Source organism: Cynocephalus volans, chromosome X (genome assembly GCF_027409185.1).
Source record: "Cynocephalus volans isolate mCynVol1 chromosome X, mCynVol1.pri, whole genome shotgun sequence".
Lineage (NCBI taxonomy): Eukaryota > Metazoa > Chordata > Mammalia > Dermoptera > Cynocephalidae > Cynocephalus > Cynocephalus volans.
The window spans coordinates 20,279,648-20,306,993 of NC_084478.1; the positions used below are offsets into that span (position 1 = coordinate 20,279,648).

The 27,346-nt window shown below is 38.7% G+C and overlaps 1 pseudogene; it reads left to right on the forward strand.

Moving 5' to 3' along the window:
• Positions 1-814: 814 nt before the first annotated feature.
• On the forward strand, positions 815-27,346 carry LOC134367788 (archaemetzincin-2-like; annotated as a pseudogene).

Consider the following 27,346-nt stretch of genomic DNA (forward strand, 5'->3'; position numbering starts at 1 on the left):
ACCTGTCCAATGAGGCCACTGATCGCATTTCCGTCAGCTCCCGCGATGAAAGCTGGCCATTCCCGTGAACTCTGACCTGCTCCCCTGCCTCTGATGCCTGTCTCAAAGACATTCTCCCCCGGAGTCTGACTGTCTTCTGTTCTGTATTGCTTCGGGAATGCTCACGTTTGTTCCCATTGTGTGACATTATCCTCCAAGGAAATGAAATTACCCTTAGTACAATCCTTTGCAGATATTTCATCCATATGTCTCATCCCCTCTGTCACACCTCTTGTCAGGGTAGTCAAGCCTGTCTTCTCCATGAGATGAGTACATGCGTGCTCCTTGACAACTGGCTTTTCTCTCAGAAGTGGGAGAACTGTAATCCATCGTGGTGGTGGCCTTGCTTGCCTTCCCCTCAAAGTGCTTCATTTGCACTCGTGTTCCAATCCCGGGGTTTGCCACATCTATATTAGAAATGAGGGAGTCTCAACCAGATCTGATGTGTGGGTCTTCCTTAGAATTACCTGTCCTGTGTTTCCAACTTAAGTCTGGTGCTGGCACTGCTCTCTGATGCTGTGTAGGGTCCGAAAGCGAGCTTATATCCACCCAGAAGTCCTGGATCCTCTCATCCCGCAGTATTGTGACAGGTAATCAAGTGCCTGTTGGGAGACCGAGGACGTGAGGGTGGTGGAGTTGTTCAAATCAGCATGTCAGGGCTTGGTGTCAGAGAACTTATTAATTATCGACAGCATGCACCCTGCAGCCATAGTACACAAAGTTTTGGGTGTCTTGGACTGAGCTTCCCGTGCATGAGCCAGGCCTGTCCACAAAGATGGGTCCATTCATGAATACACAGGGTGTTGCTTCACAGCAGAATGTTTCACAAAGTAAACGCTCCTCCAAGAACCAAGTTTTAGAAATGTTCCAGAAGGTGCTGTGGGATATGAAAGGAGAACCATGTGAAGGTGCCCTGGGGGTGAACGTGATGGTCAAGAAGGTAGAATACTTTGTACTGGATTTGCGGAACTTGACTCCCATCATTCATGGCCTTCAGTTTCTCAGGTGCTCTTGTCCCCTCAATCGCTGGTTGCAGTTGATGTCCTGTATGTAGACAGGTGGTGGCACTTTTCCAAGTATTTCTGTTGCTGAAGGGTGTTGCCAGTAATGGAAGAAACGTCATGCACTTGCTATTCCTCCTCTTGTCCTTCAGTGAGTGGATAGCCTCTCACTTCTGTCCCCACTGACTTTAGCCCAGCATTCTCAGAATCATTACCATAGGGACTGTCAGTAGGGACAGTATTCTTAGAATACTGGGTTTGGACTCCCCCCTGGTTGTCTCCCCGTCTGTGACAGGTCCTGTGTCAGTCTTCTCAAGGGTGTTAGCAGGCAACCTGTTCCCCTGGCTCCGAGGCCTGTCTCAAAGACGTTCTCCCCCGAAGTTTGACTATCTTCTGTTCTGTACTGCTTCGGGAATGCCGATGTATGTTCCCATTTTGTGACATTGTCCTCCAAGGAAATGAAATTCCCTTTAGTACAATTCTTCGCATATATTTCTTCCATAGGTCTCATCCCCAGTGTCACACATCTTGGCACGGTAGTCAAGATTGTCTTCTCCGTGAGATGAATGCATGCATCCTGCTTTGACACCTCATTTTCTCATGGCGGGGTAAGAAATATAATCCGTAGTGCTGGCGGGGCTTGCTTGCCTTCCCCTCTAATTGCTTCACTTGCACTCGTGTTCCATTCCCGGTGTTTATCTCCACTGTGTTAGAATTGAGTGTGTCTGAACCAAAGCCTTTTTGTGTGTCTCCCTGAGAATTACTTGTCCTGTGTTCCCAACTCGGGTCATGTTCTTGCTTTGCTGTGTGATGGTGTCTTATGGTAGGGAAGGGGGCCGAGCTTGTACCTCCCTGATTGGTGAGAAGCATGGGACCAGAATTGGCATTTAAGACATCAAGATCTCCAAGTTATTTTCCCTTCTTTGTCTCCCCTTCCAGTCACTTTTTTAGGTGTTGCACTTTTGGAGCAAGTATCTTGGGCTGTGAATTCAGCCTCCTTCGGGTGACACAGCCTTGCTGGCCTTTATGTGCCTATCTTTGACTGTAGGGTGTGATTGGTTTCATTGCCGAGCATCTTGTCTTTCGTTTACCCCAGCTCGGACTGTTTGCTTGACATTTCGGGCGTGTAGTGTAAGATATGAGGAGGAGGTTAGTTGGGTGCTGTCCTGTGGAGGAATGTGTGGAGCATGTGGTAGAATGCAGTGTACTGGTTCTTCCCAAGAATCACTCCCTGCATTCCCAGCCTTGATTTTCTGAAGGGCTGTTGCACCTCATATCACTTTTTACAATGGATTTCTGGTTTTGAAGTATCTGGTTTTCTCTTTTCAATGCATTTGTTTTATTTCATGTGTTTCACTAGTGGGTAAGGTGTATTTTGCTCATGAGGCTCGTTCTCTTCCTATTTAGTTTTTTCGTGAACTCTTGCTCCTATCCCCATTGCCTGCTGTTATGCTGGATGACATTGCACTGCTGAGAGTCTACTGAATTAGTGTCTGCAAGCATCCCTCCCTCTGTTGGTCATTTTGTACAGGCTTTGTTGGATAGTCACCAGAAATGATGTTTTTCTTTGTTGTTGTATTTTATCTCATGTAGAAAAATGGTTCATCTTTGTGATCAGTATTTCTGCTTTAGAGGTGCCCTATTTCTTTTTGAATTTCATGGAAGCAAGTCTGTCTCGTCCTCTGAACTCACCTTGCATTCTCTTTCCGGAGTTACTCTACCAAGCTTACAATCTTGAAAGAAGCATTGGTACCTGTCTTAGAATGCACTGAATTTCTGTTCAAAACATCACTTTCACCTGTTTACCTCATTACATACCTGTTGGACAAAGACCACAAGCATTTCTGAGATCATTTGTTTTCATTGGTTATGGGAAGTCTGTGAATTAGTCTTGTAAAGCGTCAATTTACCTTTTTGCATATTCTTCAGCAACTGTTGGACAATGACCACAGCCAACCGTATGTCAATTTACTCCACCAGTAGTAGACAAAATGGCTGATCCAGTAGATTATCATACTGCTGCTTCAGGTATTCCTCACAGAGTTAAAGCTATGTCATGGGTATTAATCAGTGTCCCTTTTGGTCAAAATGCTCGATGACTTCTTCCATAATGCCCTGCTGGATACAGCCCAACTAAATGGCAATGAATGTACCTGTTTTATACTCCATTGGACTGTTTTTACCAACCATTATTTGTCTGTATTCACCTTTTTCAGCACCTGCTAGACATGTACTTCTGCAGCTATGGGAAAAAGGGCAATCTATCAAGTCAGTGTGGTGCTATTTGTGTTTTTTTTCTCACATTTCATCTAAAAAATAATACATCCATGAATCCAACACCCTCTGTTCAGATGTCTGACATCTGACTTGTTACACCCCACTGAATTTCCTTCACCAGCACAGGGAAGACTGGACAGTAAATCATATCTTTGTAGTGCCATTTCTGTTGTTTCTCGCAGGTCAGAAAAACAGTTTAACCAACGGATCTGACTGCTTTCTGTTCAAATGTTCTCAACCTATCCTATTAAATCCCCTGCTGCATGTAGCTTGGCTTGATGGTAATGATAATGCCAGTTTATAATCCATTACATTGATTTTTATAAGCATCACTTTCTAAGTTTCCATCCTATTGTACCTGCCGAATACTGGAAAAATTGGTGCTGAGTTTGTGTACAGTTTGTGTACAGACCTGGGAAGGATAGGCAGTGTATCAGTTCAATGTATTGAAGACTCATGTATTTCTCTGAAGTCCAAAGGATTGCCAAGACCATGTTGCTAAAATTTTCTGCTCAAAATGCATGATGCCTTCCACTGTCACTCTGCCTTTTTGCCACCCCACTTGATGCCAGTGAAGTAGCTGGCACTCCAGTGCATTGGAATTGTTATTTTCTTAGTCACTTATCCTTTGGTAAAATCTTTCAGCTTTGCTGAGACAGTCACCACAACCCACCGGAGGTAATGTACCTCACCAGTTCTGAAAATAGTGTACCATTTCAATGTAGTGATGCTTTACATTTTCCTTATAGCCTGAGTGTGTGCCAGTTGTCTTAAGCCCTTGGGAATGCCTTTCTTCTCAAGCACTTGATGACCTTTCCAGTAGTGCTCTGCTGTGTAGTCTCCTGCTTGATTGCAGAGAAGGTGCCTGTAGGAAGTCACTGACTGGGTATTCCCAGCATCACTTCCGCTGTGTTTGAGTCCTACTGCGCATGCTAGACTATCACCACAGTCAAACATTTGCTCGTGTACTTTTCCAGCCCTGGGAAAATAATGGCCTATCAAGTAAATGAAATACTACTCCGTATGTATCTCACTTGCCCCAAAGCCTCCGGACATTCTAGGGCTGTGAGGGACTTCCCCCTCATGCAAACCTGTCAAAGTATTGGCCAAATAAAGCTTGTGTATGCTGCCTTATTGTGGTCTTATCTTTTTCCTTGATCAGCCCTGAAATCTCTTGAACTCCCTATATGGAGGCATGAAAAGAAGGTGGTAGAGTAATCTGTGATTATCTGTGGTGTATAAAACTTTTCTTAGAACCTGTATTGGCCCATTTTCTGTTGCTGCTCATAACAGAATACCTAAAACTGGGTAATTTACAAAGAAACACAATTTATTTCTTACAGTGTTGGAGGCTGGAAAGTCCAAGGTTCAGGGGCCGCACCTAATGAGGGCCTTCTTTTTGGTGGGATTTCTATGGAGTCCTATGGCAATGCAGGGTATCACATAGTGAGATGGCTGAGCAAGGGCATTTCAACATTCTTTCTTCTTCTCCTTATAAAGCCCCAAATCTACTCCCTGATAACCCATTAAAACATTAACTTATTAATTTATCCATTTGTGAGGGCATGGTCCTCTTAAAAGCCCCACCTTTCAAATACCATATTGGGGATTAAGTTCCAACATCAGCTTTAGAGAGGGGATAAACTTTCAAACTATATCAGAACATACTTTCACATTTCACATATGCCAAAAATTTATGGGATTGGGATGAGGATATTTTGGCATGTAGTACTATTCTACCACAGTAATTATTTTTGTCACCTCTCCCCGGGTGATGGAGCACAAAGGATTACTCAAAGCCCATTTCTCCAGAGCAATGAGAGGCCTGAAAGGGTTAATCCCAGGAACAATTCCTTCAAGAGAGAAGGATTCCTAGGAAAATAACCCCAAATCAGGTTTTCTCTCAGTTTTTATTGTCCAGACAAGAAAGTTACAGAAAAGGAACACAGGTGGTTACAAAAAGAACAGTAAGATAATCATCATGGCAACGCTTAGTTCCCTAAGAAACTCAAAGAAATAGCTGGAGGCAAGATGTGAAACATCCCCTCCCATCAATTTTGAAGCCTTTAGCTCACATAATTTCCCATCATTAGATTTATTTGCACCAAGGACAACTGCCCTTAGAGCAAAAATTTTTACTGTGTTACAATTTTTTTTTATCTACAACAGAGACTTTAGTCCTGGGAGAGTTTTCTGTTTTTCCCAAGCTTAGCATTTCTGCGTGCAATCCGAAAAAGTTAAGCTATGCCTAAAACTACAGAGCTGTGGCCCCACTGAGCTATAAGTTAGGTCCCGTGAAATACATTTCCTTTATTAATGTTGGTCTCCTGCACCATTTTGGCAGAAATTTGTGTACAATGGACTGACCTAGCATCTAAAAAGTCAGTACCAATTTATCAGGGATAGCTAAGTGAGGTGCTAGTTCGGAAAACTGAAAATCTAAGAGGCATCCTCAATCCCTCTGTTTCACATTCAATTAGTGAATAATTCCATTCATTTATACCTACAAACATTTTTTAAACATCTATGCTTTTCACAAGTTCCACTGCTTTCACCTGATTGTTGCTATGGTGTCTTGACTTGTCACTCTGCCTCCAAACTGAAATCCGTAAGATTCATCATCCACAAACACACTACCCTGGTCCTTCAAAACACAATGTCTGCTTATTGTAGAAGTACCCATTTGTGGCTCCTGTTGCCTTGAGCGATCCCTCCACGATCTGTATCTTGGACCAGCTCGTCAGCCTCGTGTTTAAGTTTGGTAGCATTGTCTTTCAGAAAGCCATGTTAGGGCTCACAGTACTTGATGTGTTAAGCAGGACTTCCTCAATTTTCCACTTGCAATTTTAAAGTGAAGTTAAGAATGGCATATATCTGAAGAGTTTCTTAAACTTTCAAGGTAGAATGGAGCCCCCATCTACTCTGTTTGTTTTCTTATCATCCATAGAACCCATAACCATATTGAGACCTGTTAGATTCTGCAGGTAGACAATACAATTTCTTATCTGTGAGTGTTTACCTTGCACCTTTTACTGCTCTTAGCAAATATTAGATGCTGAAACCTATTGGTTGGGTGGTTGAATAAATGAATATTTGGAGATTTGAATGAATATCTAAAGAGTATGTATTTTCATTTAATTAGAGTGTATTTAAAATACTCTATCCTGAAACCATACTTTTGATTATTTTAATGCCCAGGGCTCATAATTTTAATTTTGATGTTCAATGGTCAGTTTTCATCTATTTTTCTATACACAATAGAGAATAAGCTGGAGAAATATGTTTTTCAATCATATATCTTACAACGTTTTTGTTTGATTTTATTAAATACTATTTCATTGTTCCTCAATTAAATCTATTGGAACGAATAGAAGATAGCATGCAGAATATGTAAAAAGAAGTAAAATGTTTATCATCTTTTTATCTTTATGAGTTCCTTGGTTTCTAAATAAAGAAGAGTTTTTTTAACTAATGAAAAGTGTCAACAATTCTTCCATCACAATCAGAGTGGCGAGACTTAAATGATCTTTTGTCATCTATATGCAATGTAAATATAAATAGAAAAGATTTCCAAAAGGATTTCTTATTTGTCCAGAAACGTTTAAATGAAAAGACTGGCCTGTTTTATTTTCCTTCTCTCTAGTGAAGGGCTGCTTTAGTATACCAGATTTGTAAGGCTAACATTTTTCATCGAAACGTAAGTCAGAGAAAACCAAACACTATTTGCCCTTAGGAACTGCTTTTTTGTTTGTATCTGAATGGATTCTCTCTGTATTGTTTGAAGGAGAGAAATGTTTGACATGGTGATCTTTAGACAGGCAATGTACAAAATCATTTATGAATTTTCGACTTGGTAATTCTGTATAATAATGAGAAATAAAGCACTGCAATATATCACATATAAAAAATTACTGAAATTAAGTCAGTAGCAGATATAGGGTTAAAATACAAAGCACTGGTTCTTCATGAAGTTCCATAAGTAATACTTTTTAAAGATGTAGAAAATTAATGACATTTGAGCTTACCATAAATTAATGTTCAAGAAGAATTTTTGCATAGGTGACTTTGTTTTAAGGAAGGTATCTTTCACATAAATTATTTCTGCATTTTGGTAATCATTGCATTCACGATAATTTTTTAAATTTTTTTAAATTATAATTTTATAAAAAATAGTTTTGAAAGTTTTCTGGGAAGTGGGATTTGTAATTATATCCTGCCCTCAAAGCATGTTTTTTATGTATCAAATGTGCGAATATGCCTTGTCCACTAGTATTGCAGATACGCAAAGTTCAAGCAGCATAAATTAAAAATGTTATAATCTCCTTATCCCTCACAAAGTTCTTTGAAACCAGTTTAAAGTGATGGAGAATAAAATGTGAAAATATAAACACCATCACTGTAGATTCTAAAGGCAGGTAATATTTAAGTAGGAAAAAAATAAAGTGTTCCAGTGAATAAAAGTCAAGGTAAATAATTATTCTGGTAGGGGGTGTGGTAGAAGAGGGGTTGTGGAACTGGATTGACCACTTTCAGATGAGTAGGAAAATCAGGGTAGTTTAAGAAATATAAGCTTCTTCTGAAATATCATTTTATAAATTATGTTGAAAATTTTAGCATCCCATTTAATCATCTAAAAACCCAGAAATGAGAATAAAACTTTTTGAAGATAACATAATAATGCCATTTACTTTTTCCTGTTGTTATATTTTAATCAATGTAACCTGAACTCCATTATGAATTAATTCATACATTTTCATCAAGCAATAAGCAATATATAATATTGTGGAGTAATTTAACTTGCTATTTATGTCTAGCGGAAATATAGCTCCTTAAACTAGATTAGTTGCAAATGATAATATGTTGTACTTCACCAGGATAATATCCAATCATATATGTATGTGACTGGACAGTTGCATTTGAGTCTATTACAGTAGGATGAAAGTCTGGGCCTGCATTTGATTTTTAAAAATTTACAGATAATCATCTTTCTTCTCAAGTGACCTTACCTTGGAAGAGCATACAGTGGAAAGGCTTTCAGGATAAATCCTTTAGAGACAGCTTATAAAAGATTCTGAAATTTCTATTTTTGTAAAATTGAGGAAGTCATTAAAATAATGGTAATGCCAATGGTTTCTAGGTCACCAGTGTGTGCTTGGGCAGAAATTTGGTCCAAATACCTCAACTTTAGTTGAAAATAGCAGTGGTTGTGCGGTTTTAATTTTTAATCCGATCAGTTTTTCTTTCTCTGAATTTTATGAATTGTCATGTTAGAGAAAACTAAAAGAAAGAGAAGGAAAAGTGTACATGTTTGCAGGAATATAATATCAGAAAATGTATTGATCAAAAGGAGTATTTCAAAAAATAGTGTTAATGTGTAATAGAAGTTTTTTTGTTTTGTTTTTTAACTACAGCATAAAAATGTCCTGAATTTATTTATTTATTGAGAAACCTCCGTTGCTGTTTTTCTGTATTTGATAGGCTTCCCAAAGAGACACTGATTTTTGGAACTGGACCCGCCCGTCATATAAATGTAGAAAAACACACATTGCATGCAGATCCTGATAGTCAAGTCTGTACCCAATTAATAAATATAATCAACTATGTTTGAATGAAAAAGTAAAATATATAAATAACTAAATGTAGAAAAGTTTCAGAAATGGTTATAATGAAGATATGTGTTTGTTGGACATAATATACTTAGACCGGGAGATTGACACATTATCAGTTTACTGTTGTCATGTTTATGTAACTTCTCTGAATGATAGAGGTCATTATGACATAAATGTTAACTTCATTTTTCCAAATACTTCACGTTATCATGAAAATGAGCATTTTGCAGTCTTCCCACATTTGACTTCATAGTCACAGATTATAATTAAGACAAGAAGATATAAAACTGACCAAAAGTGTCTTTTACTGAATCAGAGGAGTCCCGAGTTATTTAGAAAAGAGGACCAATTTTCATTTCTCAGCACCATCAAGCCAGTGACAATAAGGAGAGGCTGACAATGATGGCAGAGTAGATTAAAGCTCACTATTACCACCTTCACTTTTTTCCTAACAAGACTGGAAAGTGAAGTAAAGAGTGGACATGGAGATCTCCACTGCCTTGATATCAGTAAATCTATAGACTGTAAGCTCCTTTAGGTTAGGCAACACACACGTCGTGCTCAGTGATAAACTGTATCTCCACCACCAAACCCACTGTCGTGCACACAGTAGATTGTATCAATCAGCAAGTTGGGTAGGTCTGGAGCAACTGCTCTGAGACCCAAAATAAACTACACATCATTGGTGGGTAATGAATAAGACCATTCCTACAAACAGCACAGTGTAATAATACCTGGTGCATTGACATCACTCAAGTGAAATAAAAGGAATATAAAGATAATTAACTATATTAAAATGGAAATATACAATGAACATATATTTGCAGTTTCTTAATATAAATTGTAATTTTCGATTCATAGTAGTGACCTGATTACTTCATTAGGCTCATTATCACAAGGGTATTTGAAAGCCCTAAATTTACCGTATGATTTAATTTGCTGTCAATCAGATAGGCTTTCATTGTAATACAACTGTAGATAAAAAGTTGATTTTTTTTAAATGCCCACAGGAAAAAGAAAAACATTTATTGGGAGTATTTATTTTTTAACATTTTTCTTTATAAAAAATAATTTTATTGAAACATTTATTGTACATGTTTATTTGGGAACAGAATTGTAAAACATTAACATTTTTAAATGCTCTACAAAATTAGGTTTTATTTTAAACTTACTTTAATTCAAATATATTTTGTCAATTTTAATTTTTGCAGTAGTTCACTATTTCAGGGTAACACAGGTTTAAAAAAGTATTTTGATAATACAGTATAAACAATGTAGGCAATTCTATTTGTGACAGTGTCTAGAGTCCTTAAATCTGGTTCCTGGTCAGAACTTTGTGGGATTAATAAATTGCAAGAGCTCTTTAACCTCTAAGTCAAACTCTAATTGCAGCCAGTAGATGTGGTAATTGGATTATACATTATCATTTCAGCTTTGATCATTGCCTTTTTTATTAGTATATGTCATGTTTGTTGTGTTTTATTTAATTTTGACATATTTTACACATAATTTATAAATGCAATATAACATAATACAAAATGATGTTTATATATTTTCTTAAGTGGGTACAAATAAGTGTTGTTAACTCAATAAATACTAGTTGTGCTCCACAGATGAGGAAATAGTTTACAGGAGGAATGCTGGAAGCCATTGAATGACTGCTTCTAACATCCAATGAAGGTTTTACTGTTATTTTAAATCTCCTTTCACACTTGAATCCCACTTCCAGAGTGCATCAATAAAATTTAGGGAGACAAGAGAAACTGAGACAATGAGATCCCTCCCATGCTAACTGTGCTAATTTGTTCTAAATAATAAACAGCAAAAGTATGATATTTGTAGAATCATTAGCTTACAACCTACTGAAAAGGAAGAGTACTCAAATATATGAGTTTAGAACAGAGGTTGGAAATATTTTTTTTTTTTTCTGTATAGGGCTAGGTAATAAACATGTTAGATGCTGGGGACCATATGGTCTCTGTATAAACTACTTTGCCTTTATAGTGTGAAAAGAGCCACCATAGATCATATGTAAATGAAAGAGCACGGCTTTAAAAAAAAATGTTTTTAAAAACCTTTATTTACAAAATCAAATGATGGGTCTGATTGGTTTTGTTGGCTGTAGTTTGTCAACTACTTGTTTAGAGTATGGATTCTCATGCCCATATTTTCCAAGACAACTTTCATTGGCATGAAATCAGAACAAAATTTTACAAGATACGGTTGGAAAAAGATGGTGGAATAGATGGTCCGCAGCATCACTCTCTCCCACAAATCAACCAAATTACAACTATAAAAGTGAAACATCAGCCAAGCTGGGGCTGCTGGAGCTCAGGGGAAGAGGACGAGAGACCTACAGAGTTCATGAAAGCAGGAGAAACCATGATGAGTGAAAGAAAAAACTGCTCTGAGCGTTTTGGGCCGTGGCCGCTTTAAAGCTCGACCTGCTGAGCACATGGAGCAGGCGCCCGCAGAAGCCACAGCTGTGCCCTTCAGATGGACTTAATTGGAGGCAGCCTGGGAGAAGGGGGCCTTAGTGGCCCCCAGGACAGCAAGACCACTAATAGGGTGCCTGTGAACCCATGCAGGAGCGAAGAGCTGGGACAAATGATAAAGGGGAGCCATTCAGAGGCCGGTGAGTCATCCCAAGGGACCTGCACATGGCCCGTCCCATGGGAAGTGTTTGGAGCACGGGCAGTAGGGGAGACCGGCCCACCTGGAGAACACACAACAAGGACAGCTGACCGGCACCCCAGTTACCAAAGGTCCACTCAGAGGAGACTGCTCAGGAATGCAGAATTGCATGGGGTGCAGTTTGATGAAAAACTCAGGCCCAGATCAGTTTCTACACAGCACAGATCCACCGGGTTTCTGGAGAGCTGGAAGTACTTAGAAGGTCAACCATTAAACCCTGAGCTGCACAAAAAGCCTTCCCTAGGGAAACAGCAGCAAAGCAGCAATTTAAACAATCACACAGCTCAAGTACTGGTTCCCACAGGAAGTTTCCCCATTTTAGAAGTAAGCTAAGGACAAAACATTAGTTCCATCCAGGCACACCACCAGTGTTTAGGGGCTTGCATGGGAATGGAGGCTTGGAGCCGGGGACTGGATCCAACTCCCACATCCAGTCACACTGCACCAGGGCCAAGGAGCATGCGAAAACATCACCTCCATGTGGGTGGCCCACCACAGCCACCACTATAACCATGGCTGCTGTGAAACCAGCTAGATGCCACAAACACCATGCAGATGGTCCGCCAGCCACTGGAGAGCGTTGACAGAAGGAGAGTCACCAGCAGAGATAAAGGAAAGAAGAGGACGTTTCTCTCCACAAAGCCCATTTCAGAATGACAGAAGAAGCATCTGCTCTATGATAATATTGGGGGACCTGATCACACCCCTCAGCATTGGAAAGATCATCTAGGCAACAAATCAACAGAGTAACCATTATTCTTTCAGAAGGAGAGAAGAAATCTAGGGTTATCAGAGGGGCAGGGAGAGGGGGATGGGTATTGGGAGAGATTGGACATGGGTATAAAGAATAATTATTATTTGTAACAATATATATGCTCGTAATATTGATTTGATCAACATAGCCCAATGTTGAACCCCCAAAGTTTGTATAATCAATTTTGATTCAATAATTGTTTTAAAAAAATTATTTGAAAATTATATCAAGTTATTCAGTGATGCATGAAAATTAAATGTTTATAACTTGAAATTGACAAAATTTATTTATTCTGGGAAATAGAAACTAGTAATACACTAATTGAACACAGGACATATTGGAACAAAGAATAGTAGAGGTTCAAGTGGAGAAATGCCTATATGAAGTTCTAGATAAATTGAACATGTTACCGATCTATTATACAAAAGAGGTGATTGTATATTCTGTTAGCATGAATTCATTCAGATGTGTCCTGTTAAGTTGATAAATGACAACTAGAACATAGGTACTCAACGTTGAATGCACATCTGAATTCAATAAGGAGTTTTAAGGATCACAGATGGAGTATTTTCACTTATGATCATGGCAGAAAAACTGGTGATAAAATTAGCCCCCTGCCATGAACAACTAGAAAAATAGATGAAATATGTGAAACAGCTCTTTTCAAACTGGAACAACTAGTAGTGCAGGATCCCTGAGAGAAGAAATAGGGTGAGCCCTGCAGTAGTCCCAGATTTCTGCCTGGAGGCGCTTGTTAGATGCTGGTAGAGGGAGGATGATCCCAAACTAAGAACCATGAACTTTCCAGAATTAAGAGACAGAGATAAAAGTTTGCAAAGCAGAGGTGGCTGAAATATGTGAGACAGCATACCAAAGCAAAGGGGAGTTCTGCACTGAATGAGGCGTATATATCTGAATTGGGCTCCTCTTGAATATTTGGCTGAATAAGTGTCACATGCATAAGGTGAGAAAGCACGTGGTCAGACAACGGACAGCTATCAGGGAGCTAGCAGTTGAACAGTTCCCAAAGTTCACATGGGCCGGGACATAACCAAAGTAATGTAGCCCTATCGATTACCCTGGGAATTCAGTAGAGACCCCAGAAAGGCCATGTTATAGGAGAAAGGCTATGCTAGCCCTAGAATGAAAACTAACTTAGACCCATCCTAACAAAGCTTAGAAAAAAAATTGCATTAAGAAAATGCTGATGTACAAGTACATAAACCTCCAAAATGGAACTAAATATTCTTTCAAGGAAAACAGCAGGATCTAGATACTTGACAACATTCATAATTTGCAGGATTCAATCAAGTACTAAACATGCATGTAGCAGGAAAATATGACTTATGACGTGGAAAAAAATTAGTTAAGAAGACCCGGAATTGACAGAGATGATAAAATTAAGAAGGAATTTAAAAGTTATTGTAAACATGTTTAAGAAATTAAAGGAAACATAAATGTAATGAGGAGAGAAGTAGAATCTAAAACAAAACAAAACCAAACAAAACCAAGAGAAAGGGGGACAAAATGGAACTTGTGGACCTGGAAATTTCATCAAACATCACCTGGTTGTGTGGCTGTGGCTTCATTCATTCTGTCCCTTCTTAGCCCACTTGTCCTTGACTTGTCAATAATAAGGAAGTAATTATAGCTAACTCTCCCTTTTGGGGCATCATATTTAAATAAATATTCTTTACAGTGTACATTTATATTAACTTTTACTGGAGATTATTCAAACCCATAAACCTCATACTTGATACAGTTAGTAACTGCTGAGAGTAAAAGAGCTGAACTAATGACAAACAACATTGTGAAACCTGACGTGTTAGAAGTCACAACAGCATTATTCCCTTCCATCGAATGGGGGTGGGCTCACACCCAGAATCCCCAGACCCAGAGACGTTCATTCAGTGAACCAACCAAAGGAAGTCTGCTGGGTTGCAAGGGCTGCTTCCCCAAAGGTGGTCGCCATGGCTTGGGAGGCGGTGGTTCTCAGAATCCCCAGCTGCACACGTGAAAAGGGCAAACGCCAGGGGTACTTCCTGAAGGAGACTCTGTGGTGTGAGTGGTGATCTGCATTGTTATAAGGCCAGAGATCATCACTTGCATAGTAGATGTGGAGGAGTCGCTGGGCAGGGTAGTAACAGAGGCTGGAGGCCTAAGAGTTGACCGTGACCTCACTGGCCTCTTACCTACTTTTCTGGCCCCTGAGAAAAGTGCCTTGGTGACCTTTTTCCCCTCCTACCCGGTTTCCTCTTTTACCATCCCTTCTGGCAAGTCCAGCTGCACACTTCTGAACCTTTTCCATCTGCTCACCTTCCTCTATCAAGATCATTGCCCTCCTGCCTGTTTTTAAGCTACCTGTCACAGGAAGGCTCCTGGGCAGGTTCTGGCACTCTCAAGACTCAGCTTTTCTTTTGCCTTTTATTATATTATCAAGACATACCTAGGGAAATTCCAACAGAGGAATATCAGTCATGGTTCCAGGCCAGTGAGGAAGATACTATGGAACAAGGACCTTTGCTCCCAGCCTGTGTAGCCTGCACAAGCCAGGCCACAAGGCTTCATGCCCTACAGCCCAATCCAAATGGTGGATTCCTGGACTCCTTCACCCTCTCCCCTGCCTCCTTCCTTCCTCTACTTTCCAAAACACGGCAACAAGGTGTTTCCTTTCTGCACAGGGAAGGCCTCCTCCCCCTAGCCTTTCACCGTTTTATTACTCAGCTCCAGAGAGCATCCAGCTCGGCTCTGTTCTCGGATAGCGGCCAGAGGTTTCCTTACGCCTCCAATTTGTTTCCCAAGGAGCTGGCAGCCTCCCTCCTGGGCAGGGCCTGGCCCACGGAGCCCCATTTTTCTGTTTCCTGATTTCTGGTGTGACATTGGGCTCCTAACATCAGAATTCTCAAGGCCAATGTTTCTCCAAAGAACCATTAATGAAAACTCATTCCATGAGTGTGGTGTTTTGATGAGGGGAGTGGGTCTTCAGCCAACATTTTTAAGGATTGTTTTTGCCCAGTTCGAGGGATAATTTTTGGTTAAGAAGATAAATATGGGAGGTCAGGTTGAGAAAAAGACTAATCTGAGCAGTCTCCCATGGGGGATAGGAAGTGACCAGCACTCCAGTTGGGAGGCATCAAAGTTGGCAGCTGAGGGTGAGAGAATACCAGGAACTAAGCAAAACTATATGGGCCAGAACACAACTATTCTTTAATGACATGCTGTGGCTTAGAGAAATACTTTCAGAAATAATAGGTTGAAAAAGTCCTGCTGCACCTCATCAACATTTAGAACACGGGTGCAAACCACTGCTCGCCTCCTGTTGTTGTAAATGTAGATTTCTTGGAACAGAGCCCCACCCATGAATATTCTCTGCTGCTATTTTTCCTTCACAATGGCAGAGTAGTTGTGACAGAGAGCACATGGCCTACAAAGTCAGAAATACTTACTATCTGGCTCTCTACAGACAAAAAGTTTGCAATCCCCAGTTTAGAACGCTGCATCCTGTAGAGCACTGCCTGACAGACCTCTTTCGTTAGCAACACTGTGTATTTTTGTGTAGAATATTTTGAATGTGGAAGCCCATGAGAAAGAAAAGTACAGAGTCATATGGGGAGGGATAGGAGTCCCAGAGCACAACAACTTAGCCTTCCCTTTGGTCCCACGGCTGGTGTCTCTAGAACCCAGGGGTCCATGGAATGAAATTTGAAAATCACTTCACAGAGCACACTTCTGGAGAGCAGGACACTGCTTTCATTTTTTATCTATTTAGGGACTGGCACATAAAATACACTCAGGACAGATATGATGAATGAATAATGGGTGAATGCCTCCAGTCAAGACCCAAATCCCCATGGCTACTGGGGAATTTCTCTCCATCTTGTCATCCAAACTCCCCACAAGACTGACTTACACCCACTGTCTCCTCTTTCCTTAAGTTCATGTCACTGGTTTCTGACATTAGCCCGATCCTTGTGCTAGACTGTTGTCACTGAGGTGCCCAGTGATAACCCTAACTACTACAGTCCATGGGCATTCTTCATTATCTACAGGTGATGCTTCGAGCATTTGAAAGTTCCAGAATCTCACTACCCCCTTGGCTTCTTACCATAATCTCATGATTTTCATCTCTCTCTGACCTTCACTTTCCTGTGTCAGAAGCGGACTCTGCGTTCTCTGTTCCCTCCTTAAATGATGATGTGGTTTCAGCATTGACACAGCCTCAAGTCTATATCTTTTTAAATTTTTTTAAATTTATTCATTTTTTTGTATTTATTTTATTTTTTTTTACATTCTAAGATGTTGTGGGGCACTTGGGGGGAGGAGGATTGAGAATAAGGCAGAGGGATGATGGGGAGGAAGGTTGAAAAAGGAGGGAAGGTGGTGTGGTCGAGGCCTGTGGCACCCCCTCATTCTGGCAGGGGAGCCCAGGGGCTTCAGGCAGCCGCTCAGTCGTGGCTGGGCTGCATGCAGATGTCCGAGGGCTGTGGCTGAGGCCCCTCCAGCTCAGCTTGGGAGCCTGGGGCACTTCCAGTGGCTCGGTGGTTGTCGCCCAAATAGAAATCTGATTGTTAAGTGCTTGCAAGTCTCCATTCTAAATCCAGCCTACCTCCTAAGTTTCAGACTCATTTATTTAACCCCCTGCTGGCCAGTTCCACCTGGCACCCCAAACCCACTGTGTCCTAATTGGAACTCACCATGTTCCTTACAGCTGTTTCCTCTTTGGTCTCTCCCTCACTTGAGGATGCCATCACCCAGCCAGTTCTTGTCAACTTCAACCCCATGACTTTGGCATCTTAAATCAAACACCAAATTTTACCAAATTTGTGACCTAAGGATTTCTTGAGTCCATCCCCTTTCTCCTGCTCCTGTCATCGCTCAAGATGGCTGCAGCAGTCTCCTAGCTGGTCTCCTGAAGCTTGTACTATAATCTCTTAATGACAATATTAGAAATAAGAAAATTTAATCAATTATCTTTCAACAGAAAAACTGTCAAATAAATAAAGTAAAGCTATAATACTATAAAATTTAAAAAAATAAGAAAAGTTTGTAGGTCAAATAAAATGCAGTTTTCGGATCAATATTGTAAAAAAAAAATAAAGAACTAGGCAATATTGTGTATACACTGTTTATTTGGTGGTAAGACCCTTTGCTTTATATTTGCTGTATTATTTACTTTTCACAACCATCTGTTAATTAGGCTGTGTGAATCAAAGCTGTGCTAATGAGCAGTAAAGCCAGATCTTCTTTGCAGTGCTCCATTACAGCTGAGTTGCTTGAGAAGTTCTAAAAGGTTGAGAACTAGACAGGAGATTCCTGTATGCAGCGATGGTTGTGCTGACAAGGTAGATAATGTCAGTACCAAGTATGGAAATAAGTGAAGAGACAAAGACGAAGAAAAACAACCATTTGATCAGTTAGAGCTGATGACAAGTTAGTTTTAGAGCAACAACAACAACAAAAAAATTAACCTGAACATGAATATCAAAGTGGTCACTGAATACCACTAAAGCAATGTAAGAAAAGCTACTTCTAGATATTTGTCAAATGGGATATAGCACAAAGTTTAATGTAAGAGCTTAGAAACATCCAGAAAGAAAAAAAAAAGTGACCTACAAAGGAATGAAAACAAAGCTGCATTTAGACTTTTTGTTTTCAATATGAACTAGCAGAAAACAATGAATTTATACTTTCAGACTCCCTAGAGGGAAAATGTGGTGACTTGAGAATCCCACAGCTAAGCTACATTGGTTTTAATTCATGGAGACAAATAATTTAATCTTTGAAAAGTTAAATGCTTACAAAAAATACTACCTGTGTATCTGTTTTCAAAATACTACTTGAAGACCTTTTCTAAAATTAATTAACACTAAAATCTAGAATAGTTAAATCATTATTTAAATTGGTTCTTCTTAAGAGGCTGAATGCCCTGAGTTCAATATATCTCTGGTTAATTTATTGCCAGGTCAATTCTCCAACTCTGAGTAAACGTTTCTCAGTGCTTGCCAAAGTTGTCTCCTTACAATAATTATAAGATTAATCTACTACTAATTTTTTTTTAATTTTTAATTTGTTTATTTGTTTAATTTCTCATGTGTCTCTCGTCCTACAGTTTAGTGAGAAAATCTTGCCCTTGTTGACAATGACATAAGCTAATGACTCTTGCTGTTCTAACTCAGTAATTGGTAATAATGACTAAACTGATTTGGAGACTTTGCTGGATAAAATTACACCCCAAATGAGTTTTCTCCGTATTCAAAACAAGCATAATTGAATAGAAAGATATAATAGTCCCACTTTTATTAAGAAAATGTAGTGGTTCTCTACAACTTTAAATGCTATATTGGATGTGTTGAGCAATTTGTGTTTTTATTTTATTGTTGTTCCTTCCATTTAAAAATCTTCAGTGTTGAATTTATGAATATTCCTGATTTCACTATTTTTAAAAGGACAAGATGTTCTGAATGATGTAAACTATATAAAAATATTTGATAATAAAGATAGTAAATAAGTACACAAAAATGATGATTTCTATCTGGGTGGTTGTATTTTGGGTTATGGTTTTTCATCATCGTTATAGTTTCTTATACTTTGCATATTTTTAAAAATAATGTTAATAAGAAAATAAGAATTGCACAACTGATCACAAATAGCATTTATTAAAAAAACTGAGAAAAAATGTCTCCAGGCATAAATACTTTGTCAGGATGGTAAAAGCAGTGGTATTTTTGACATCATCTGATTTCCTGTATTTTCCAACCCTATCTCAAGCTTCAGCTTTCACAATTCCCATACTCAGCCCAGCAAACAGCAGCCTTTCTCTGTGAGAAAAAGAGAGTCACCTTAAACTTGCCCCTCTGCAGTGCGCTGTGGTCCTCTCTGCACTGTCTTTATCCCCTCCCCCATTCCAATAGATCCCGACTGTAAGTTGCTGCTTCCTTCTCATCAAAGCTAATGGAAGACTCAATGTGGGGAGCACCATGCCGCTCTGTACTGGTCTTTCTGCACCTCGAAGACACAGAACAGCCCTACCTTCTCCTGATGAGGAGGTCCACGTGATGACTCTGCTCCTTGCCTGCCAGAAAGAACCAGGAGTCAGCCACGGCTTAATGTGAAATGGGTTTCTTAGGGAAGAGATGAGGGAGAAAAGAGGAGTAAGACCAGGGAGAAGAGCAGATGGGAGGGGAGAGAGCAGTGCAGGTTAAGGGAGGAGGTGACATCTTCTTTCCACAATAACTTCCTCGACCCCCATCCTTCCCCACCACAGTGACGGAGAACAATACAGCTATGTTCTCTGGCAAAAAGTTGATGCAAAAAATAAGTAATAACACCTTCAGAGAAATTTGAATTTTCAATGCCTAAAGAGTAATACATAGAAACAAGTAATATCCAACCACCTCTTGCTTCCAAACTTCTCAGGTTCTCTTTTACAGGCTATTGAATTAAGATGATGGAAAATTCTAGATTGGACCTACCAGCATATTATAGGGTTCAGTTTAGTCTAGTTTTGTTCTTTCCTTTGATTAAGCTAGTTTGATTAAGTAGCAAATGCTAGTTGCTTGGAAACTCTTTGTCAAAGCTATTGTTTTGGATGTCATAAAGAAAATATTATGCCTTTATCTGTGTTAAATCTGTATGAATACTTTTCTTCTGATATCTTTATATTAATTTGTTTACTAACATTTTTAAATGAAGTCTTATTAATTATTTTGTAGGGTTTTTTTATTAGTATTAGAAGTGCTTAGTGGTTTTACTTTCTTCTATGTATAGAACAACATCTTCTTAGATATTAATATGAGTGCCCACTATTTTAAAAATATTCTTCTTGCAAGTTTTGACATTTTATTTCACTTATTTATTAAAAATTCTGTCTCTTAGGCCTATTTCTTTTGGGCCTGCTTGTTGAGTCTTTTATTACATAGGGATCGCAGATCTATCTACAACACACTTATTTTATAAAATTCATTGCAGTTGTCTTTGAACATGTCACATGGTCATTTGTTTCTGTGTTATGTCTCATTAGCGTCTGAAAAAAATTGTTTATTCTAATTTTGCAGCGTGTTGAGTTTAAACATAATTTTTTGAGGAAAGCCTTGTACACTGTTGGTGAGAATGTAGATTGGTGCAGCCATTGTGAAAAACTGTATGGAGGTTACTCAAAAAATTTAAAAAAGAACTCCCATGTGATGCAGCAATCCCTCTTTTGGGTTTATACTGAAAGGAAATAAAATCAGTACCTTGTAAAGATATCTGTACTCCCCTGTTTATTGCGACATTATTCACAATAGCTAAGAGATAGAAATAACCAATATTTCTGTAGACAGGTAAATGGATAAAAACTGTGGGGTGCTGGCTGGTTAGTTTGGTTGGTTAGAGCACAGTGTTGTAACAGGGTCAAGGGTTCAGGTCCCCATACTAGCAAGCCACCAAAATAAGCAAGCAAACTAAAAAACAAACAAAAAACTGTGGTATACATACACACACACACACAGATGCAAGCACACACACACTAGAATATTATTCACTCTTAAAAAAGAAGATCATGCCATTTGCCACAACATGGATGAACCTGGAGAACATTGTTCTAAATTAAATAAGCCCGACACAGAGAGAAAAATACTGCATGACCTCACTTACATGTGGAAGTAAGAACATAAAGTTGCATACGTAGAGATAGAGAATAGAACAAGGGGTTTCCAGGGGTAAGGGGGTGGAGAGAAAATGGGTAAATGTGAGTCAAAGCATATGAAGTAGAAGACAGAGTGAAGAAGCCAGGAGATCTACTACACAGCATCATATTAGTTAATACTGTGTCATAGTTAATACTGTAGTTAATACTGTGTCGTATTTGGGAGTTTTGCTAAAAGAGTAGATTTTAGGTACTTTTATCACACACACACACAAAATGAATAAAATTGATTAAACTGGTTTTCATAATTTACCAGTTGTCTTTCTCTATAATTTAATTATTAACTTGTCATTCTTTATTTTATGGAGTCCAGAAACAAAAAAAAATCAAAATATTCTTTGTCTGCTTTTTTCCCCATGGTGTTTTCTTTTTCTGACTTGTTTGGTATACTTCACCCAACTGGATTCCACAAAAGTGTAAGTGGAACTTCTTTACTGTTTTAGTCATAAATTATGATTTAGTTCTCATTTTTCATTTTTGTCACTAATTTCTGGAGGAAGTGGAAGTTGTGCATGGGCATTTACTTCATTATTTACTTAGCTTTTCATGTGCAAATATTTAAAGGGAAAAAACATCAGCAGGATGTACAGTTTTAAATTATGAAGCAACATTGAGAAATCACCATTAATTCCTAAATCCATTTTTATCATCACATGCTAGTAGTGAAAATGGAACTATCTGCAATCCGTTGTTCATCACTATAGTAATGAGTTTTGGATGATTTTGTTTTATTTTAATCTCCAGTTGAAATTTCACCCCAAGAAGGGTTTTCTTACTGAAAATTATGATAAGGAGGGTTTCCCTTGTAGTTGGTAGTTTGGTTTTTAAGGCTTTTAATTTTTTTTAATCCGCAGCTGGCCAGTGTAGGAATTAGAACTCTTGACCTTGGTGTTATCACACCATGCTCTAAGCGACTGATGTGTGTATATATATGTCTGTATATATGTATATATATATATATATGTATTTTCAAACAGGGACATTCAGTTTCTAAGCTGTTACATAACACAAGTTTCTACGAACTCCACGGTACTGAGCATACAATTGAAGTAACATGCCTGCCTGAAAAATAAAAACTAAATAAATGTGCATTATGATATTAAATTTTCATTTTCCAAGGCAGAGATTAGAGTTTATGTATACATCAATGTTTTTTAAAAAATTAATTTTATGTATTTTTTTCCGGGTAATTAGTATATTCAACATTACACAATGTAATCATTTTTTGTGGCTCTTTACCGATTTCTTGCTAACCACCTCCCTCTCCTCCCACTTTCCCCCCTCTGGTAGCCTCAGTTCCGTACTTTCCTTCTGAAAGTTCAGTGAATTGTTGTGATTGTTGTATCTTTCTTTCGTTTTTCTTTGCGTATTTTTCTAACTCCCACTTATGAGGATATGCAGTATTTCTCTGTCTGTGCCTGGCTTATTTCACTTAACATAACTTTCTCCAAGCTCATCCATGTTGCTGCAAATGGCAGAATTTCATTCTTTTTTATGGCAAAGCAGTATTCCGTTGAGTATATATACCCCATTTTCTTTATCTAGTCATCCATTGGTGGACATTGAAGTTGGTTCCATTGCCTGGCTATTGTGAATAGAGCTTTGATAAACATGGGACTTTAGTTATTCCCTTCGACATGATAATTTCCATTTGTTTGTGTATTTACTCAGCAGTGGGATTGCTGGATTGTAGAACAGGTCTATCTTTAGTTGTTTGACGAAACTCCATACTGTTTTCCATAATGGCTGAAAATTATAATAAGGAGTTTTTCCTTATTACTTATTGTAATAAGGAGGTATTTCTTGTTAATAGGTTTTCCTATCTACCTACCATGTTGTTGGTAGATTGGTTTAAGGCTTTTAATTTTTTTTTTATTGGCAGTTGGCTGCTGTGGGGATCCCAACCCTTGACCTTTGTGTTATAACACCATGCTCTACCCAACTGATAATTTTTTCAAAAAAGGACAATCAGTTTCCAAGCTGTGACATAACAAAAGCTTCTACCAATTCCAATGTATTGAGAATATAATTGAAGTAACATGTCAGCCTGAGAAATAAAAAGTAAGTAAATTTGCATTGATATTAAATTTCCATTTTTCAAGGCAGAGATTAGAGTTTATGTCTAAATGTTAATGATTTGTTAGTAAATATTCTGATATGTAGACAGTATTCTACTTCAGAAGGCCAAATGGTTGTCAGTGCTTGTAGTGAAAATGCACTGTCCAAGATCCAACAGACTTTTATGTACAGGCACTAAAGGGACACTAATGGATGTTCAAAGACAGCATCTTGATTAAGAAAATAATCTGGTGGTGGATGGATTGTCTTGAGGTCTGGTGGCAGGGGAGGGCACCGGCATACCACTTCTATGAACAGGCCTAGATGTGTGGGTCCTGTAAACTTTGCAATAGAACAGCTCTTTAACCCGTTCAAACTGTGGAAATAAACAAATACCAACCAAATAAGAAAAATCAAAGGCTGTTTATTCACTGCTGGCTATAGCAAAGAGTCAGCCAGCATCATTTGCATTTTGGTAGAGACTCAAAAGCAGTCAGAAGAGTGAGAAAGCTTTATAGTGGAAAGAAAGGAAGGCTTTAAGTATGCCCTGATTAGAGATTGTTGGCATTGGGGAGTTATAGATGACCTAATCAGAAGTTGGTCACCCTTTGTAATTAGTTAGGGATACATATTTGGCCGTCTCTGGTTGGTTGTAAGTTGAAAACTAAAACAAAAATGAAAACTGTCAGCTATTCATCAAGTTCTGGACATTTTATTGTTGTTAAGGAGGTTACTGTTTGGCTTCCTGGATTGTTTCTAGAGATAGATGTCTGACTTCCTACAAGTTTGGCTAATAGGTAATAAGCTGGCTTCCTAGGCTGGTTGCTGTAGATAATGGGTTGGATTGCTGGGCTGGTTGCAGCAGGTTGTGGGTAGAATTCTATTTTTATGTATGGTCTGTTCATTGTCCATTTGTAGGTTTAGTCTCTCAAAATTGAAGGATGAATGTTCTACATTGGAACACAGTATGAATGGAACAGTCCGGTCATTATGCAAATGTGTCAGTCATGGTTCTCCAGAGAGACAGAATTAATAGGATATGTTATAAATATATGGGAGGAATTTATTAGGGGAATTAGCTCAGACAATTGTGAAGAAAAGTCCCATGATAAGCCGTCTGTGGACTGCATGCTGGTAGTGTGGCTCAGTCCAAGTCCAAAGGCCTCAAAACCAGGGAAGCTGATGGTGTCCTTGGTGTAAGTCCTGGAACCCAAAAGCTGAAGAGGCTGGAGCTCTCATGTCCACAGATAGGAAAGAATAGTGTATCCCAGCTCCAGCAGATAGAGAGAGAGCTTCACATTTTTCCTCTGTCTTTTGTTGTCTCTGGACCCCGGTAGATTGGATGGTTCCCACCCACATTGAGGGTGGGTCTTTCCCACCCAGTCCACTCCAACTCTCATAGTAATCTCTGCAGGAAACACCCTCATGGACACACCTAAAAAGATAGCCTTACAGGTTTCTCAGCATTCCTTCATCTAATCAAGTTGACAACTAGAATCAACCTTCACAGCAAACAATACATAACTTTTTTATTGATTATACATATTCACGGGGCAAGAGTTGACTGTCAGCAAATCAGCCCAAGATTTGCTGAGCAAATCAATGCTATCATTATGTCCACCACCTCAAACTGAAATTATTCCCCATGTTCCCCACTCAACCTCTCCCCAGTGCCCCTTTCCTTTCCCCCCATCCACGCTGTGGCCACCCTAAGTCTGTTCTCTCCCTCTGCTAGTTCAACACAACACTGTGGTCTTTCTTTCCTTCCTTCTTTCTCTCTCATATCCCACTTATGAGTGAGGGCATGTGGTATTTTTCCATTTGTGTCAGACTTTCTTCACTTTACATAATTTTCTCCAAGCTCATTCGTGTCATTGCAAATGGCAGCATTTCATTCTTTTTTACGGCTGAGTAGTATTGTATTGCGTATATATACCACATTTTCCTTATCCAGTCATTCATCGATGGACACTTAGGTTGATTCCACCTCTTAGCTATTGTGATTAGAACTTCAATGAACTTGGGAGTGCATTTATCCTTTCCACATGATGATTTCCATTCCTTTGATTATATATCCAGTAGTGGGATTGCTGGATGGCATGGTAAATCTATCTGTAGTTGAGAAACCTTCATACTGTTTTCCATAGTGGCTGTACTAATTTACAGTCCCACCAACAGTGTAGAAGAGTTCCCCTTTCTCTGCATCCTCACCAGCATTTGTTATTCTGTCTTTTTGACTATAGCCATTCTAACTGGGGTAAGATGATCTCTCAATATGATTTTGGTTTGTGTTTTCCTGATGATTAGTGATATCGAGCATTTTTTCAAGTACTTGTTGGCCATTGGTATGTTTTCCTTTGAAAAATATCTATTCAGCTCCTTTTCTCATTTTTTAATTGAGTTATTGGTTTTTTTTACTGTGTAGTTGTCTGAATTCCTTGTATAGTCTCGATATTAATCCCTTGTCAGATGTATAGTTTGCAAATATTTTCTCCCATTTTGTAGGTTGTCTTTTCAGTCTTTTGATTTTTTCCTTCGCTGTGTGGAAGCTTGTTAGTTTGATATAGTCCCATTTATTTTTTTCGTTGTTGTTTGTGCTTTTGAGGTCTTACTCATTAATGTCTTTGCCCAGTCCTATTTCCTGAAGTGTTTCACCTGTGTTTTCCTTTAGTAGTTTTATAGTTTCAGGTCTGAACAAACACCATAAACAGCCCTCATCTCAAAGACTCCATCGCTTGTGTTGCAGTATGAGAACTTAGATGGTGAAAAACAGCCGATGAACAAAGCTTTCCAACCAAACAGTGATCTATTTTGACTCTGCTTTCAGAATCATATTGTATCATCTTCTATCCTGAACACCCTTCTCCAAGACTTTGAACAGTTTATCAATAATCTCCATGAAGAAATGTAGTATTTATATACAGTCTATTGGATCTCTAAGGAACATGAGAAGTATCATAAAAGAATATATTAAATAGCCCAAGGGCTGCTATGAAGCATTTTTCTATGGTTTGACAGTAAAAGTCCTAGAACAGTTTCCTGTTTCTGCAATTTGGTATTTCTTTTGATTTAATGACAACACAGAAAACTTACAGATTCATACAAGGTATATACTTAAGTTCTTAGAAAGGAAGAAATCTGCAAATTTCTTCTGTATCATGGTGTATTGCTCCATTTCTGTTGCTTCTAACAAAATACCTGAAACTGGGTAATTTGCAAATAAATAAAATTTATTTCTTATGGTTTCAGAGGCTGGGAAGTCCAAAATCCAGGGAATACATCTAGTGAGGGCCTTCTTGGGGGAGGTGACTCCCAACAGACTATTCCGTTCACTCGGGTATAGTCCTCATAATCTAATTATGTGTCCTGAGCAAACAAAAGAGCTAAGCTTCTCACTTGCTCTCCCTAGGAAGCCACCATAACCATGACCATGACCACCTGTTAAACCATCAATGGACTAACCCATTCACTAGGGTATAGTCCTCAGAACCTAATCACATTTCAAAGGCCCCACCTTTCAAATACCATCTTAATTGGATTTCCCACCATCTTAACAATCTTACAATGGAGATTAAGTTTCCAATGCGTGAACATTGGGGGACACATTTAATCCATAGCACAGGGGGATAACAATGATTGATATTTACCAAAGAGACACCTGGAATTTTGTCTTTGAACAAGCTTCTTTGGCAGAGGGCATAGGGATAGGCAGCTTTTCCAGATATGGTAGTGATTTATATTTCTTACACTACAAGTGCAAAGTGAAGAAACTCAAGAAAATATCTTCTAGTAGCTATTCAATTTTTGATACCTGTTTCATTTCTAAAATCACTAGTATTTCATTGCTTCAGTTCTATAAACCTTTAACCCATGAAACTGGACATATATTTGGAGTCTGATATTACCAGTGGCTGGCAAGCATACTTCAAAGTTTTAACCTCCAAAAGACAATCAGCCTCTAGACCTTTGTCCCATCTGTTTAGGCAACAGGCAGTGTGACATTTACTTCAACATTATAGGAAGATTAAAAGCACTGGTGAGGTGGATTAATGATGAATCTACTACCATACCTGGAGTAACTCTAAAACATACTTATGAGGATATTATGAATTGGATGAAAACTTTGGAAGGCTTTGAGGAATGAGATGAGTATATAATGAACTGTCTTCTTGTTCTCCAAAATAGGAACATTCAAATAGGTGCAATTAAAATAAAATTTGCATATTAA